The sequence below is a fragment of the Pieris napi genome, chromosome 3, assembly GCF_905475465.1.
Source record: "Pieris napi chromosome 3, ilPieNapi1.2, whole genome shotgun sequence".
NCBI classification, from domain to species: Eukaryota; Metazoa; Arthropoda; class Insecta; order Lepidoptera; family Pieridae; genus Pieris; species Pieris napi.
This window is the reverse complement of record NC_062236.1, coordinates 9,859,610-9,874,314: the sequence shown is the minus strand read 5'-3', so window position 1 is coordinate 9,874,314 and position 14,705 is coordinate 9,859,610. Positions and strand designations below refer to the sequence as shown.

Here is a 14,705-nt window from a genome sequence, read left to right as displayed (position 1 = left end):
CCTTAATTTTCACCCCTCTAAGATCAACCCCTATTTTTTATTTGTTAATTAAAATCTTATGACTTGAACTAATGTTTATATAGAGAAGAATTCACAGAAAAACCTAAAAAGTTTTCATTCCAAAAACCGAACAGTCTCTCGGGTAACATAGCAAAATGTTCCATGTTGGTATGTACTAAAAAGGTAGGCTAAGTAAAATCACATAAAGTAGAAGTGAAGTTCTCGGGGGCAGCTCGATTTACAGGGCCATTTCAAAATAATACATTACTTTTTTTATTCATATTCTGTAATTACGAAAATTGGCACACAATCAAACAAAAGGGTTTATTTTGAAACAAATAATAACATTAAATTACACAGTTTTCTAGAAAAATCACATGCACATAAGCGTCAATCAAATCCGACTGATTAATTTGAAATTTATAACACATGGATTTTTTTTTAATGTAGCCGTAATATTTAGGCGATGTAGTATCCAAATTTGATAAAAAGTGGATTTTGGATTTTTTCAAATCCGACATTGTTTTACGATCATGACGATATATCTATATTATTGTTGTTTTAATGTTTAAACTAAACATCAGAAAGAGGAAATGTTTTAAAAATGATCGATAGAGCTTCTCCGGGGTTAACTGTTTTTAAAATTTTTGTAAACAAACGCTAGTATATCCACGAAGAGTTAAGTGTTTTACTAAACTGATAGAGCAATTCAGAAATAGATCCTGATGATTATATTATATTCAATTTCCGTGCCTATTGAAAATAAATGTTGTTATAAAATTGAAGTAAACTTTATGAGGATGAAAAAAAAATCTTAATAATGGATGAAGCTAGTATGATATAAATAGCCAACAATTGCATTAACAAAGCCGCCATTGGAATATTGGTATCCCAATTAGTCGATTGTAATACGATTCCGATTTCAATTGCTAATTAATTGAGTGCGACAGTATATACGTTTAATTTAATATCTTGTAATAAAAATGAAATGCACCCTATTGTAATTCAAAAGCTTTTGTAATGTGATTATATTAAATAAATTTATCAAATAAATGTTTTATTTTATTTGCTAGTCTTTTTAAACACGTTACCAGACTCAGTCGCATTCAATATACCAAGACTGGAAAAGGAGTCATTGTAGTCAATAAAGTTCAGTTTACATTTGAAAAATTAAATAAATAAATATTTATTATTATTCTCTTACATTAAGTGTAACATAAATTCTATTATTATTCGAATGTTGTTTTTAAATTATGTCCAATGCCGTAGCATATTCCGTGGGCAACTTAATTCTGTTAATTTTGTGTCACGGTGCGTGCGCATCGTAAAATTTCACTCTCATCAATTTTTCATAACGCGCCTAAAGAAGTATAACTTCAAAAAATATATGACCTATTTCTGGGCAAAAAGTACGCGTACGTCTTATAACTGTAAATCAGAATGTAACATTGAGACCCAGAAATATTCACTTTGTGTATAATGCGAAGTTAACTACTGTTAATTTAGAGCAATGCTAATTTTACTTCAATTAAAAAAATTACAAATAATTCGTGTTATTCTAGTTAAGAAGGACTTATAAGTGAACAAAAGTTCTATACGCTTGTACGAAACTCTCTGATAAATTATTTTGTCGATCACAGAACATAATGTGGAAAGTTTTTCAGATTCCGGGTTACGCAGTGATATTTGCTACAATATTCGTGAAACTTTGTTCAAAAATACCATAATACTAGTAGACAACTATTTACGTATATTTCTAATTTTTGAAAAACAAATGAAATATATATTTTAAAGAAGAAATATAGACTCAATTCTATAGGCTTCTTCTTCTTTCCTTAGCTTAATGACAGGCGAAGGAAAAGATCTATAGAAATTGAATTTTGTTATTAACACAAAATTTGGGCACCATTTTAATATCAAACATAAAAGACGAATTATATATGTCACCGTAAAATTGTAAACACCGTTAGATTGTAATCTATTTTGCGAGATTGTGAACTGTCGAAAGATTGTGAACCTCAACGTACTGCTTACAATTTAACGTATTATTATTCGGTAGATTGTAATCTATCATAACAGACAACATAGTGTTATAAAATACAGTGTACAGACTAAATATTATAAAAACTATATCGGATATCAAAACATGGACACGCTCTTCACTGTTTAATTTAACCTTGAATGTTACCACATTATAATTCTTCCTGTATTATAATTCTATACAAACAAAGTTCCGCGTCGTAAAATGTTTTAGAAGAGAAATGTGAATCCTTTATCCACTGACAGCGCAGAAGTATTTTATGAATGAACTTAGCAAACACTGACTGTTTGTCAAAGCTCGAGCTATTCAAGAATATATAGTACTATTGGACCCGACAGACGTTGTCCTGCATGATATTTCAAGCGATTAGTAAAGCAAAAGTACCGACTGCAGCGCCATCTGGCGGGCTGATTTGTGAATCTAAACCATTCCCAGATCCCCTTGAACACACACAAAAAATTTCATCAAAATCGGTCCAGTCGTTTGAGAGAAGTTCAGTGACATACACACTCACAGAAGAATTATATATATAAAGATATTTTATGAATGAACTTAGCAAACACTGACTGTTTGTCAAAGCTCGAGCTATTCAAGATTATATGGTATTTACATTGAAATCGATAGTTCGACTTTACTTTATTAAAACCGCATAGAAATGTAATCAAATTTCAACCCCCGAGAACTAAGAGAGAGCTCTATATACGAATTGTCTTTCCTTAGATTTACATAAAATAAATATTCCAACTTGACAGTGACGAAATACATATTATAATAATAATTAATACATAGAATTATAATATATTATAAAACCATTTATTTTATTTATAAGGTAATTAGCAATCAAATTGACAATAAACACCATATTATATACTGAGTTTCTATCTAGTTTTGTCTCCGATTTTATTTAAACGTAGATATAGTTTAGCCTGAGAGTTGAAAGTCCAAGTTAACTTAATTACTTTATGGGTGGTTGACAAGTCCGCCCAATCAGTTTCTGTCGCCTCCATTTGTTAAACGTGAATATAAAAATTAGTTATATTCTTATTATTAAACATAGTTAAATATATATTACTTACTTACTAGAAAATAGAATAGAATACTCACTAGAGACAGAGAATGCTTTGATTACACCAATTGAGATTAAAACTGTTTGTAAACTCAGTTAAAAAGTCAGTACTTTTTAACGAAAAGATAATTAAATATAAAATACTTTCCTTCTACTCGAGAGATTTTCCGCAATTTCCAAGCTCAAATTAACCCATTAATTACATTTTCCTAGCTGTTAATTGGCCGAATACGTTTTCCGTAGAGCTGAAAAATTTGTTTACACAGATTAACTTTGTTTAGAATTTTTTGGGACTGGTCATTTATTTACATTTGATTCTTTACAATTAGAGAATGTGTCGTACACAAATGATAAATTGTGTTTTAAAACAAAGCAATAAATAAGGCAAAACGCCAATAATTGATGAAAATTAAAAAAAAATACGATAAAGTTTAAATTGTTAAAGCCTATTTAACGTTACTATGTTTTTTTGCAATAAGAGAGACATTGGTTTTAAGTATGTTACAACTTCAGAAACTTAGGGTTTAAAACTTCTAGCCTCATGAAGGCGTGAACGGTATTATCAACAAAGAATCTTTCTTTGCCAACAATGAGAGAAAAGCATTTCTCTAATAAGCTTTTATGGCTTAGACAATAACGACTCTATTCCCGGCAATTATGGTTGATTATCAAATAACAAAAATTGCGGAAAACATCTGTGGGTGGTCGTAATAAATATCTTTATCCGCGTATTCAATCTGAGTGAAGGATGGTTTTTGTAATGATAATGTTTTTAAACTTTTTTCACTACCTGTTTTCGCCCTAAAGCGGCGCTTACGTTTTGATTACGCAAAGCAATTTACCCTTATTGTCAATGTAAGTGTACATGAACGTAACATTTCCGTTTAATCAACTAAACAATCTTTGGAAGATGACTATAGAAGGAATGAAAGCCGGTTTTCCTTATAGGAAATTTCGTTCCATAAATTGTCCATAAAAGTATCAAATGAGAACGAAAAATAATTTTTTGTCGATTTTGTAATGTAATATTTCTATGTCTTACAAACGTATGGCAAAGCAAAGATACGTTTGAAGTCTGGCTATGCACTCATAAATTATAAATGATTATATCTATAAGTGGAAGCGTGAGGAACCCGGACGTCTAAAACCTAAAGGTGCGCTTACACGGGCAATTAAAATTGCTCAATTCCAGTCAATACTCGTCAATTATGACGTCACGACTACATCAAGCAATTTACGGCAACGGCAACAAGCATCAATACTGCGCAATACAATATTGAGCGATATGGCACAACTTCATCAACTAGGCAATACTGTCATACACGAGCATTTCAGTATTCGGCGGCTTGTAGCGCTTTTTTTATTATTAAAAAACAAAAAAGAAAGAAAAGGAAAAGGCGTCTGGTGCGTCAAATCTGGGTGCGATAGTTTTTGGCAAAGAGGCCGCAATTTTCATTGTGAAAAGAAAATTAAACAATTAAAGAAAAAATAATTAATTAATTAAATTTTTAATTTATTATTTTTTTAATTTTTCTTTAATTCTTTAATTTAATTGTTTTTTTTTTTTCAAGAATTAGATAATATATTATTCAAAAACTTTACTAGAATGTCACGAACATACTTTGAATTACTTTTGAATAAAGTAATTAGAAATTATTATTATTTAGACCTCTCGCTGTCCCCACGGAAGCAAGACGGCAAGCCGCAAAACAAACAAGTGCGAATGAGACATATACAAAAATTGCTAGGAATTTCCAAGTCCATTGGATATTCGTCAATTCGTATCTGCGACATTGAGCGATATGAAATATCTAGAGCAATTAGAAGCAATATCGCCGAAATAATTTATTGACATTTATTGAATTTATTGAAATCGCTCCATTAATTGCTCCAGATCGGTCCATTCGTATCGCCGAGCAATTATTGCCCTCGTGTAAGCGCACCATAACAAATAACGAATCAACGTGAAACAATATAATACGTTTAAATTGCTATCTATTGGCTGCAGCAACCAATGCTTTTTGACTACTATATGAAGATTATTTGAATTTAGAGTTTTTAAACCGAAAACCTTTTTACGACTCAAACTTAATTTAATAATCTCGATTAAAATACGCCATATTTTTTTCAAATTACTCTATGGCTTAAATAGGATGACAATATGTGGTTGCATACTGAATCCTGATTCCTGATATAATTATAGATATAATGATGTATTGTTTAAAAGGACTTCGCTTCATAGACATAAACCAACCTAGCTCCTTTAAAGGTGCGCTTACACGGGCAATTAAAATTGCTCAATTCCAGTCAATACTCGTCAATTATGACGTCACGACTACATCAAGCAATTTACGGCAACGGCAACAAGCATCAATACTGCGCAATACAATATTGAGCGATATGGCACAACTTCATCAACTAGGCAATACTGTCATACACGAGCATTTCAGTATTCGGCGGCTTGTAGCGCTTTTTTTATTATTAAAAAACAAAAAAGAAAGAAAAGGAAAAGGCGTCTGGTGCGTCAAATCTGGGTGCGATAGTTTTTGGCAAAGAGGCCGCAATTTTCATTGTGAAAAGAAAATTAAACAATTAAAGAAAAAATAATTAATTAATTAAATTTTTAATTTATTATTTTTTTAATTTTTCTTTAATTCTTTAATTTAATTGTTTTTTTTTTTCAAGAATTAGATAATATATTATTCAAAAACTTTACTAGAATGTCACGAACATACTTTGAATTACTTTTGAATAAAGTAATTAGAAATTATTATTATTTAGACCTCTCGCTGTCCCCACGGAAGCAAGACGGCAAGCCGCAAAACAAACAAGTGCGAATGAGACATATACAAAAATTGCTAGGAATTTCCAAGTCCATTGGATATTCGTCAATTCGTATCTGCGACATTGAGCGATATGAAATATCTAGAGCAATTAGAAGCAATATCGCCGAAATAATTTATTGACATTTATTGAATTTATTGAAATCGCTCCATTAATTGCTCCAGATCGGTCCATTCGTATCGCCGAGCAATTATTGCCCTCGTGTAAGCGCACCATAATATTCAAACTTCTTAAAATTTATCTTAGGCTAAAAGTTATCTGATATATTTTATTCAAAATATTTGCGAAACTGTAATGAAGTCTTCAAAAAACTATTTTGACTAAATATAAAATTATATTACACTATTATTATTTATGTCTGAAAGTAGTGTTATGTGTACTTTCTTATGTTAAATATCCTTATACGTTAACTAGGTTAGTCCACAATATATTAAGGTTAAATAGGCTAGATCGTAATGTTGCATAATGTCTCAGTATTGTACATGTATTAAAAAAATTACTTATGTCAAAGTTTAAAGTACTTTAAACAGTTCGTTCAGTATGACTTGATCTTTATTATTCCAGTGACTAGTTTATAATAATTATATAGACGCAGTTTACTAGTAAATTCAATAATTAATTATTTGATTTTGTACTTATTCGAACAGGTTACAATTTAAGTAAGCATGTCAAGACATCACAAAAACATTACGCTTTAGTTGCAGCTCAAGTTTTCACGAAATTCATCCAGAAATTGTATAACACTAGACACGTAAATGCAAAATGAAATATTATCGTCTGAAGCTACTTCAAGCATAATAACAAACCAGAAGTGGAAAATATTTGTCTATGAATGAAATTTTCGGGTCGATTCTCAGGGACTAAGAGAACATCAATTTTACAAAAAATGTTTCAATTCCAACTAGTAATTTGGTAAGTAACTCCTAGGTTTTATAGTTAGTACTAACACGGAAAAACATGGAGTAAATCGAAGTTAAAATTGCGTTAGTCTAGATTTTTGACAGCTTGTTTGGAGAGCATCCATCACAGGACGCACATTGAAATGAAAAAAAAACTCCAACAGAACTAACGTATTCCACAGAAAGTTTAATATTTTCATACGTTTCATAGGCTGTATACGGTTTGGAACATTACGAAACATTTTTTAAGTGTAAATAATAGCTAAAATTTCAATTATTTAATCCTGCTTCAGAATTTAATATACACTTGCTGCTTTATAAATGAGCAAAGCCTGAGTGACTGTTCTTCAGAAATATTTCATTATTTCTTATTACGCATAATATGTAAAATTTTAGATACAGAAACTCAATATGAGGATAAAATCTAATGGAGAATGACGTACATCGCTGTATGTAGAAACTATACTGTATATTACTTATATCTAACATATATGAAAACAATTTCGATATATGTCTAGCTTTGCTTTGAGAGGTTGAGAGTATAAAATATATTAGTAGCAGTCGACGACTATTAAGCAACGACCACTATTAAGCCTAGACTTGTTTAAGCTATCGCGGAATACTCTTAAGAATATCCATAACCATACCACATATGCAGGGTGCATACAGCCGAATTAGGTATTACTTGGTTAAATGTATTTAAAATTTTGGATTATTATTTTTCTAAGATCCGTATACGTCTGAACCTTTTTGTATATATTATGTACTAGCCGTTTCCCGCTCGCGTCGCTGGGCGAATTAAAATAGAAAATAAATAATATTGTATGTTTCATTATTATTATTTTTTTCATATTTTTATTATTCTTCTTTTTAACTTCCCGCTAAGAAAATTGAAAATTTTCGAAAATCCAGTTTTTAACAGATGTTGACGTTTTGAGGTCTAGGAAGCCTCCCCGAATGTTTCCGCGGTGAAGTCCGTATGTATAAATTTTCATAAAAGTAAAACAGTAATTAAAAAATGAAGGAACGTTGGAATTTAAAAAAATAAATAGCCATCTAGGAAAAATTTCGCATCGAATGGCAGTAGTTTCATGTCGATACGATCAGTGGTTTAGGCGTGAAGGAGCCTCAAACGAAGACCATTTTTCTTATATATATAATATATAGATTCCATCGTTGGCTATTCATTAGTAATTTCTTTTAAATACGAAATAAATAAAAATAATAACTATTCTGGGTTGAACAAACTTGACTGATAAATAAAATACTGAATGTTAGTGCTCAAAGAGGTCACGGGACTGAAAACACTCTCCACACCGATCTCGTATCTCGATTAAGAGTTGCAGCGTTTATACAAAGCCATGCTATATCACTAGTTTAATACAAATGTGCAAAGTATTTTACGCAATCTTACGATATCAGTATTTCTTTTTCATAAGGACTGTCACGTACGAGATACGAAAAACGAATCCGTGCTCCGACTTTTGATATCAAAATAATGTTGCTATCGAAATAAAATACGAAAGATACGCAGTGTAAACGCATTTTAAGTTATTAATGTATGAGATACTAGAGCTTAAATCCAAGACAAGTTTATCCAGCGTTTCTATTGTTAATAAGATAAAGTACGGCAATGAGCCCTTCAATCACATACACACTATGCGTCAGGCGTTTCAATATTATCGTAATCATTTATTTGATACACTTACTGACAAGGCACGTAATAAATCCAAGACGACCTTTCCAAGTACATGTTATCTTTCTTTTTTCTTTTTGTCCCGACAACGCAACTATACCCCTTCTGGCAGTGTATCACTTAACGTAAGGTGAGCCTCCTGCCCGTTTGCCCGATCATGGGGACCATGTCTTCATTTATCTAATATATAAAATTCTCGTGTCACCATGTTCCTTTCCATACTCCTCCGAAACGGCTCGACCTATTTTTATGAACTTTTTATGCATATTCAGTAAGTCTGAGAATACTATCTTTCAAACCCCTAAGTGATAAAGGGTGTCCTCCCCAAAAAAAAATATTTTTATTTTTTATGATACAGCATACAAAAATACATACAACCCTTAATTTTCATTCCTCTATTATAACTCCTATTTTTTATTTGTTAATTAAAATCTCTGAGGTTTATAGAGAGAAAAATTCACAGAAAAACGTAAAAAGTTTTCATTCCAGAAAACCGAACAGTCTCTGGGGTGGCATAGCAAAATTTTCCATGTTGGTATTGGACTAAAAAGGTATTCGCGGGGGCAGCTAGTGAATGTATAACATTTGTATTTTGCTACTGAAGTTTCAATTTGTCTTCACGCTTAATTGATTTCAATGTCCATATCAAATAATATCATCCTAAAATAATTGACATCATGATGAATGATCCATGAAATTCGATTCAACAGACGTAGTGTAATTTAGCAATCTGTGACAGACATTATTAGTATGAGGTTCCGTATAATTTATTCAAGTTAATGAGGTGAGAGCGAGTTTAATTGCTTTCGATGTTTGACTGATTCATGTATACGTAGCATTAGTTTCATACCATGGGAAGAAATACTATGGATTCTTTTGTATTAAATTAAGAGTTTTATTGAAGTTAAATTAAAACTTTGTAAAATTGAAGGTAGATTCAAAATTTATTCTTACTGACGAGCTGCGTTTTTGTGAAACTGGTTTGGACTTTTTGATATACTAACTATAATTCTGTGCTGCTCTATGGGTGGGAAGATCACTAGCGCGGCGCCAAGTCTTCGGCATCCACTGTCGCCCTATTCTGGGTATCTACCGGCCTATACAGAAGATCTAGGCTATCGCAAGTGAACCTGCCGTCGTACAGTCGCAGATGAGGCAAAGAGAGCCGGAAATACTTGGAGCGAGGTAAAATACGAGGCAAAAGAATGAACGCGATGGAGAGTCACTATGGACGGCCTCTGCCCCATCCAGGAGATATTTGAAGTCAAGAAGTAAGTATAATTAGGAACATAATATGGAACATAGTATGGAACCCTAAAGTGTACTCAAGACGTTATTAATTGAAGAGAGCGAATAAAAGGCGAGTGACGGATTATTCGGAGGGTAGATTTATTTTGATTGCTCTTCGGATTTAGTAAAACTTGAACGGTCCGCTTTTATTAGATTTATTATCATTTTTGTTCATCTTCAAGAATATATCTAATTTATCTTAACATATTTAAACGATTTAAATACCTGTGGCTTCGTTTGACCAGAATAGACTAGAATATGCTAGAATATGTATTTGTTGTAAATAAGTAAACACTTATTTACAACAAATACATATTCTAGCCGTACAGTACTAAACCAATACGATAATTTCGAAAATAAAAAAATATAATATTAAATACAGATTGACTGCGTAGCTACTGTGAAGTCACTTAGCGAACATATAAAGATTTCGATAGTGTCGGAGACAGCACTCAGTAGGCGCAACTTCTTTGTTAATGGATCTGCGATTAAAAAGAGTGGCGGAGAGTTTATTGCCAGTTCGTCTCTTCCGTTCTACTCCCTTGATTTGAGAACAAGAAATTATTATAAATTTATTGTAGTAATTGGCCAAAAAGCCAATGAATTGGAAACCCCAGTTTCGTTTGCTAGTAAACTATTGGCAACCATTCCCGATCTTTCTAGTAATATAAACTGAATTTGAAATTTTTAAACACTTCGTTATGTTGTTTTAATTTTCTATTTTTTTTTATTTATTATTAATATTATTATTATTACTATGTAGATTAAGAATATTGTATATTTTTGAACACTTTGTTAAGTTGTTTTATTTATTTTAGTATAAGATTTTTCCATTGAACAAATTACTTTGAACACCAATTTATTGAAATTCGATTTTCTAGATTTTATTTATTTATGAATTGAATAAAAACGTAATTAACTTTGACGACCCCGGAACAGGCCTCAGGGTTTTTGTGCCACTTCCTACGGATTTAATAAACTCAAGTGAATAAGTAAAAAACGTCTCTTGGCCATTCCTTATTTTCCATATAAAGTTATAAACTGGTGTTTAGATTTAAAAAAGTTTCTATATAGGTTGCCAAAAGATGCTGGAAGGTGAAACGGAAAATAAAGATAATTTTAGTCTAAATAACGGTCACTTAGAAGCAGCCTAGCTTCTACGTATTTTAGTATACGCTTCTAGTATTACGTAACGAATTTTGGGAGGGGGGGGTCCTTTTGTAACACGTTACGATGCGGGGCGGGGATTGAATTACTCGTTATTATTTTAATATAACATAAAATAATAATAGCCTACATTCGAGGTCTGGGCCTCAGATTTCTGAATCTGTTTCATGACCATTTTTCAATCTAATAGGCAAGTAGGTGATCAGCCTCCTGTGCCTGATACACGCCGTCGACTTTTCGGGTCTAAGACATGTCGGTTTCCTCACGATGTTTCCCATCACCGTTCGAGCGAATGTTAAATGCGCACATAGAAAGAAAGTCCATTGGTGCACAGCCGGGGATCGAACTTACGACCGCACGCTGAAGCCACTAGGCCAACGCTGCTCTAATTTATGTTTTATTGTATTTAATATTAGTACACGACCTCTGATGGTATGAAAGCCACATCCAAATTCTTACATTTGTCTCATCATCTTCGCTACAAGTTTCCAATACTTCCCTGCTATATATTTTATTTTAATATTTTAATAATTAAATTTTCTTTTATTAGTAATAATAACAATCAAATATACAGTATTTACAATTTTCTTAACATAGGTACATAGTAAGAATAAAAATATTTTTAAAATGAATAAAAAGAAAATTAAAACAAATTTGAAAAGTTTGGTCCCTGTGGCAGTGTTCCTTTAACGCTGGCAGCATTTACTCGCTGTATTGCGATATTTATTTATTATTTCAATATAACGCCTACAAATAACTTAATATCATCAATGTGAAACCAGGGCAAATTACAATTAGTTTATTGACTTGTATACATTTACCTACTTCGAACCTCAATTTATCGATAACTAATTAGCGACAATATGGGTACTATGGTTTTAGGCAAAATATTTGATAGTCTGTTAGTACGTAAAATCGTGGCCTGCCGCGTTTGCAACGTGATTACGGTAGGGCTGTGAATGTAATTGTCGATAGTCGGGACTATCGTTAAAAAGGAAACAGCTGGTTGCTCAGGTGATTGTAAAAAGATTAACATAAAACCGGTAGATTGTAAAACTACTTAGGTTGGTTTGGAATGCTACTTATGTGGACATATTAGCCCCTTGGACAAACACAAAAACTGGCGCGTCCGCAGACCAGGCGGAAAAGAATAAACGGCTCAAGTATAAGAGTCTTTCCTCCAACTTTGTTCTTCCATTTGGAGTAGGGGCTCTTAGGCCGTGAAGCTCAAGTGCACAGGCGCTACTTAAATATTTATACACTGTCCTATTAAAGGATGTAATTAATGTAAATCGCCTATATAGGCCTGGTTTATCTGTCACTAGGAAGTACAATAAAAAATATTAATAATTTAACCATTTACCCTTTTTAACTTTTTTAACTTTTTAACTTACGGCATAGTTACATATTTTAGTTATTTATTTGTGATCAAAAATCTATAGCCTTCTATATATTTTTACACCTTATATTTACTTTTGTAAAGTAGTCTTTTTAATTCTTTGTTCCTGAACATACAAACACGCGGTCTTACTAATAAAAAATCACTATACATGAGTTATGACAAGGTGATAGTAATTCAGTGAATAGAGCTTGTACAGGGCATAAACTCCTCTTTGACCAATAATCGATGCGTATTGGTTGAATAACAAAACGACCCTTATTTATTGTTACCCTGGCAACCCACCGTGTTTGATTGACGTTTGATTTAATAATTTTGATACGACTCATAATTCTAATGTAAGTTGTATTTATTTTATCAACCAAAGCAATTATATACATATTTACTCAATATACTAATAACATTTTATTATTTGCAGCTAATAGAAACTCCAAAACCTCAGACAAAGAGGACTAGAATTTTACATAAAAAGCCGCGTTCTGCAGTACAAAAGTTAGAAGAGGTTAGTATCAATGTGATAGAGAAAGGACTATTTCATTCAAAATCCCTCAACGATCATACTTAAATTTTTTAGGCATCTCAAATAGTGGAAAGTGCCAAACTCCGCAACACGGTAGTGTTCCAGTGTTTCCAGGAAGAGCACGAAAAAAAAACAAAGGCAGATGGCTGAAACACATGAGCTCAAACAGAAGCGACTCGCCGAAGCTCACGAAAGGGCTAGACAGAAGCATCTTCTAAGGCTCAAATTGTTACAGCAGCAATTAAATAAATAATTATATACTTATAAAAAAAATAAAACCCCCGTTTTAAATGAAATATAACTTTTTATTTATTTCAAGTCCTTAACTATGTAAATAAAACAGCCTTAAAAATATGTTTCAATAAAAGCAGCTCTAGCAGCTTTTCTAGCCAGATTGCTTGGGGGCGTCTAGGTTGGCCTTGGTTCTTCTGGAGCATTCTCAGTGTCATCAAACGTAACATCCAGGTCTTCTTTGATATCAATAGCAATATTGTGGAGGATTGCTAGTGCTACTATATATAATTTGGCATTTTCTAATGACACTGAGAAGCCATGAAGAAGACACCTAAATCGAAAACCCTCCACCTCTAGTACTCTTTTCGACATCAGCTCGCACTCTGTCACAGATCTTCATAACATACTTCTTTGAAAAGCGGTATTTTGTTTTGAAATCGCCATGCGAAAGTAATAACGGATTGCACCGAGTTTGGTATGTTCTTTGACTTTCCTTGGAGGCGGCAAATCTTCAATCGTATGTATGATATATATATTGATAGCTGCATATCAATATTATCTAAATCTTCTATTTGATCTATAAAATCTATTTTCAACAAACACAAATATCTACTAACTTAAATCTTTCCTTGAACTAAACAGTCAAAAAATGCTGTCAAACGCGAAATCAGATGAAATTACGCAATTTTTGTCTTATACACCCGTTAAACTAGGCCTCTGCGTTGTATAAGCATTGTACAAGTCTTCATACAAACCAGACACTTGTTATAACAGCAGTATACATCAACCTTGTCAATTCAGACATTATTAGTAACATTTTTCTTATAACAGGCTTATACGATGTGCATAAATCTTTATTAGTAAGACCGACGGTGTTTAATTGTATCTTAATATTAATCTGTTTTATGTGTTAGTATAGTTTATTGTTTATCAGAACTAATAAACTACAAACTCCCTCCTTATAAGAACACCAAATCGTAAAATGACTGCTTCACGACTGATTTGAGCGCGACCGCCGCTGCGGAAACCGCTGTGCGAGTTCGAAAAGTGAGTTACAGAATCGCAAGGCAGTTTTCTATATAGCGATTGTGATATTTAGGAGTATGCATGGTGCTAGGATACCTTCTTTTGTTTGGTCTGCTAAAACAGACCAAAATGTTTGCCGTTATACGACTCATACATACAAACATACGAGTAGATGGTACACCTTGTACAGCTCAAATAACTTACTGGAATAATTGTCAGTATTATTAATATTCTATCGTATTCGTTCACATCACTAATGAATGAAAGCGTGAAGCAAATCGACTGGAGCGTATTCTTGCATAAAACCAGACACATTTATCAATAATAACATAAAGTGACTTTTCGTGAAACATTTATTAGAGTTTTCTCCTATTAATTTTCCATGACGTTATTTGCTTTCAAAATAAAATCCACGTTACCTAAAATGTCACAGCCAGGATTTCGTTTGCGGAAACAGGAAAACGTTATCCCGTTAAGGTTACGAGACGACACATTTCAACGTCTATTTCATGATTAATTTTTC

General features: G+C 32.3%; 1 long non-coding RNA gene across 2 annotated transcripts; it reads left to right on the top strand.

Moving 5' to 3' along the window:
• The first annotated feature begins 12,690 nt into the window (after positions 1 to 12,690).
• Positions 12,691 to 13,218, top strand: LOC125063790. Of its 2 annotated transcripts, XR_007119570.1 has the most exons (3): positions 12,691 to 12,740; positions 12,821 to 12,904; positions 12,977 to 13,218. It is a non-coding gene; the product is annotated as an uncharacterized LOC125063790 (long non-coding RNA). The 2 variants fall into 2 exon arrangements; XR_007119569.1 differs by lacking the exon at positions 12,691 to 12,740 and having other exon boundaries at positions 12,784 to 12,904.
• Positions 13,219 to 14,705: the final 1,487 nt, after the last annotated feature.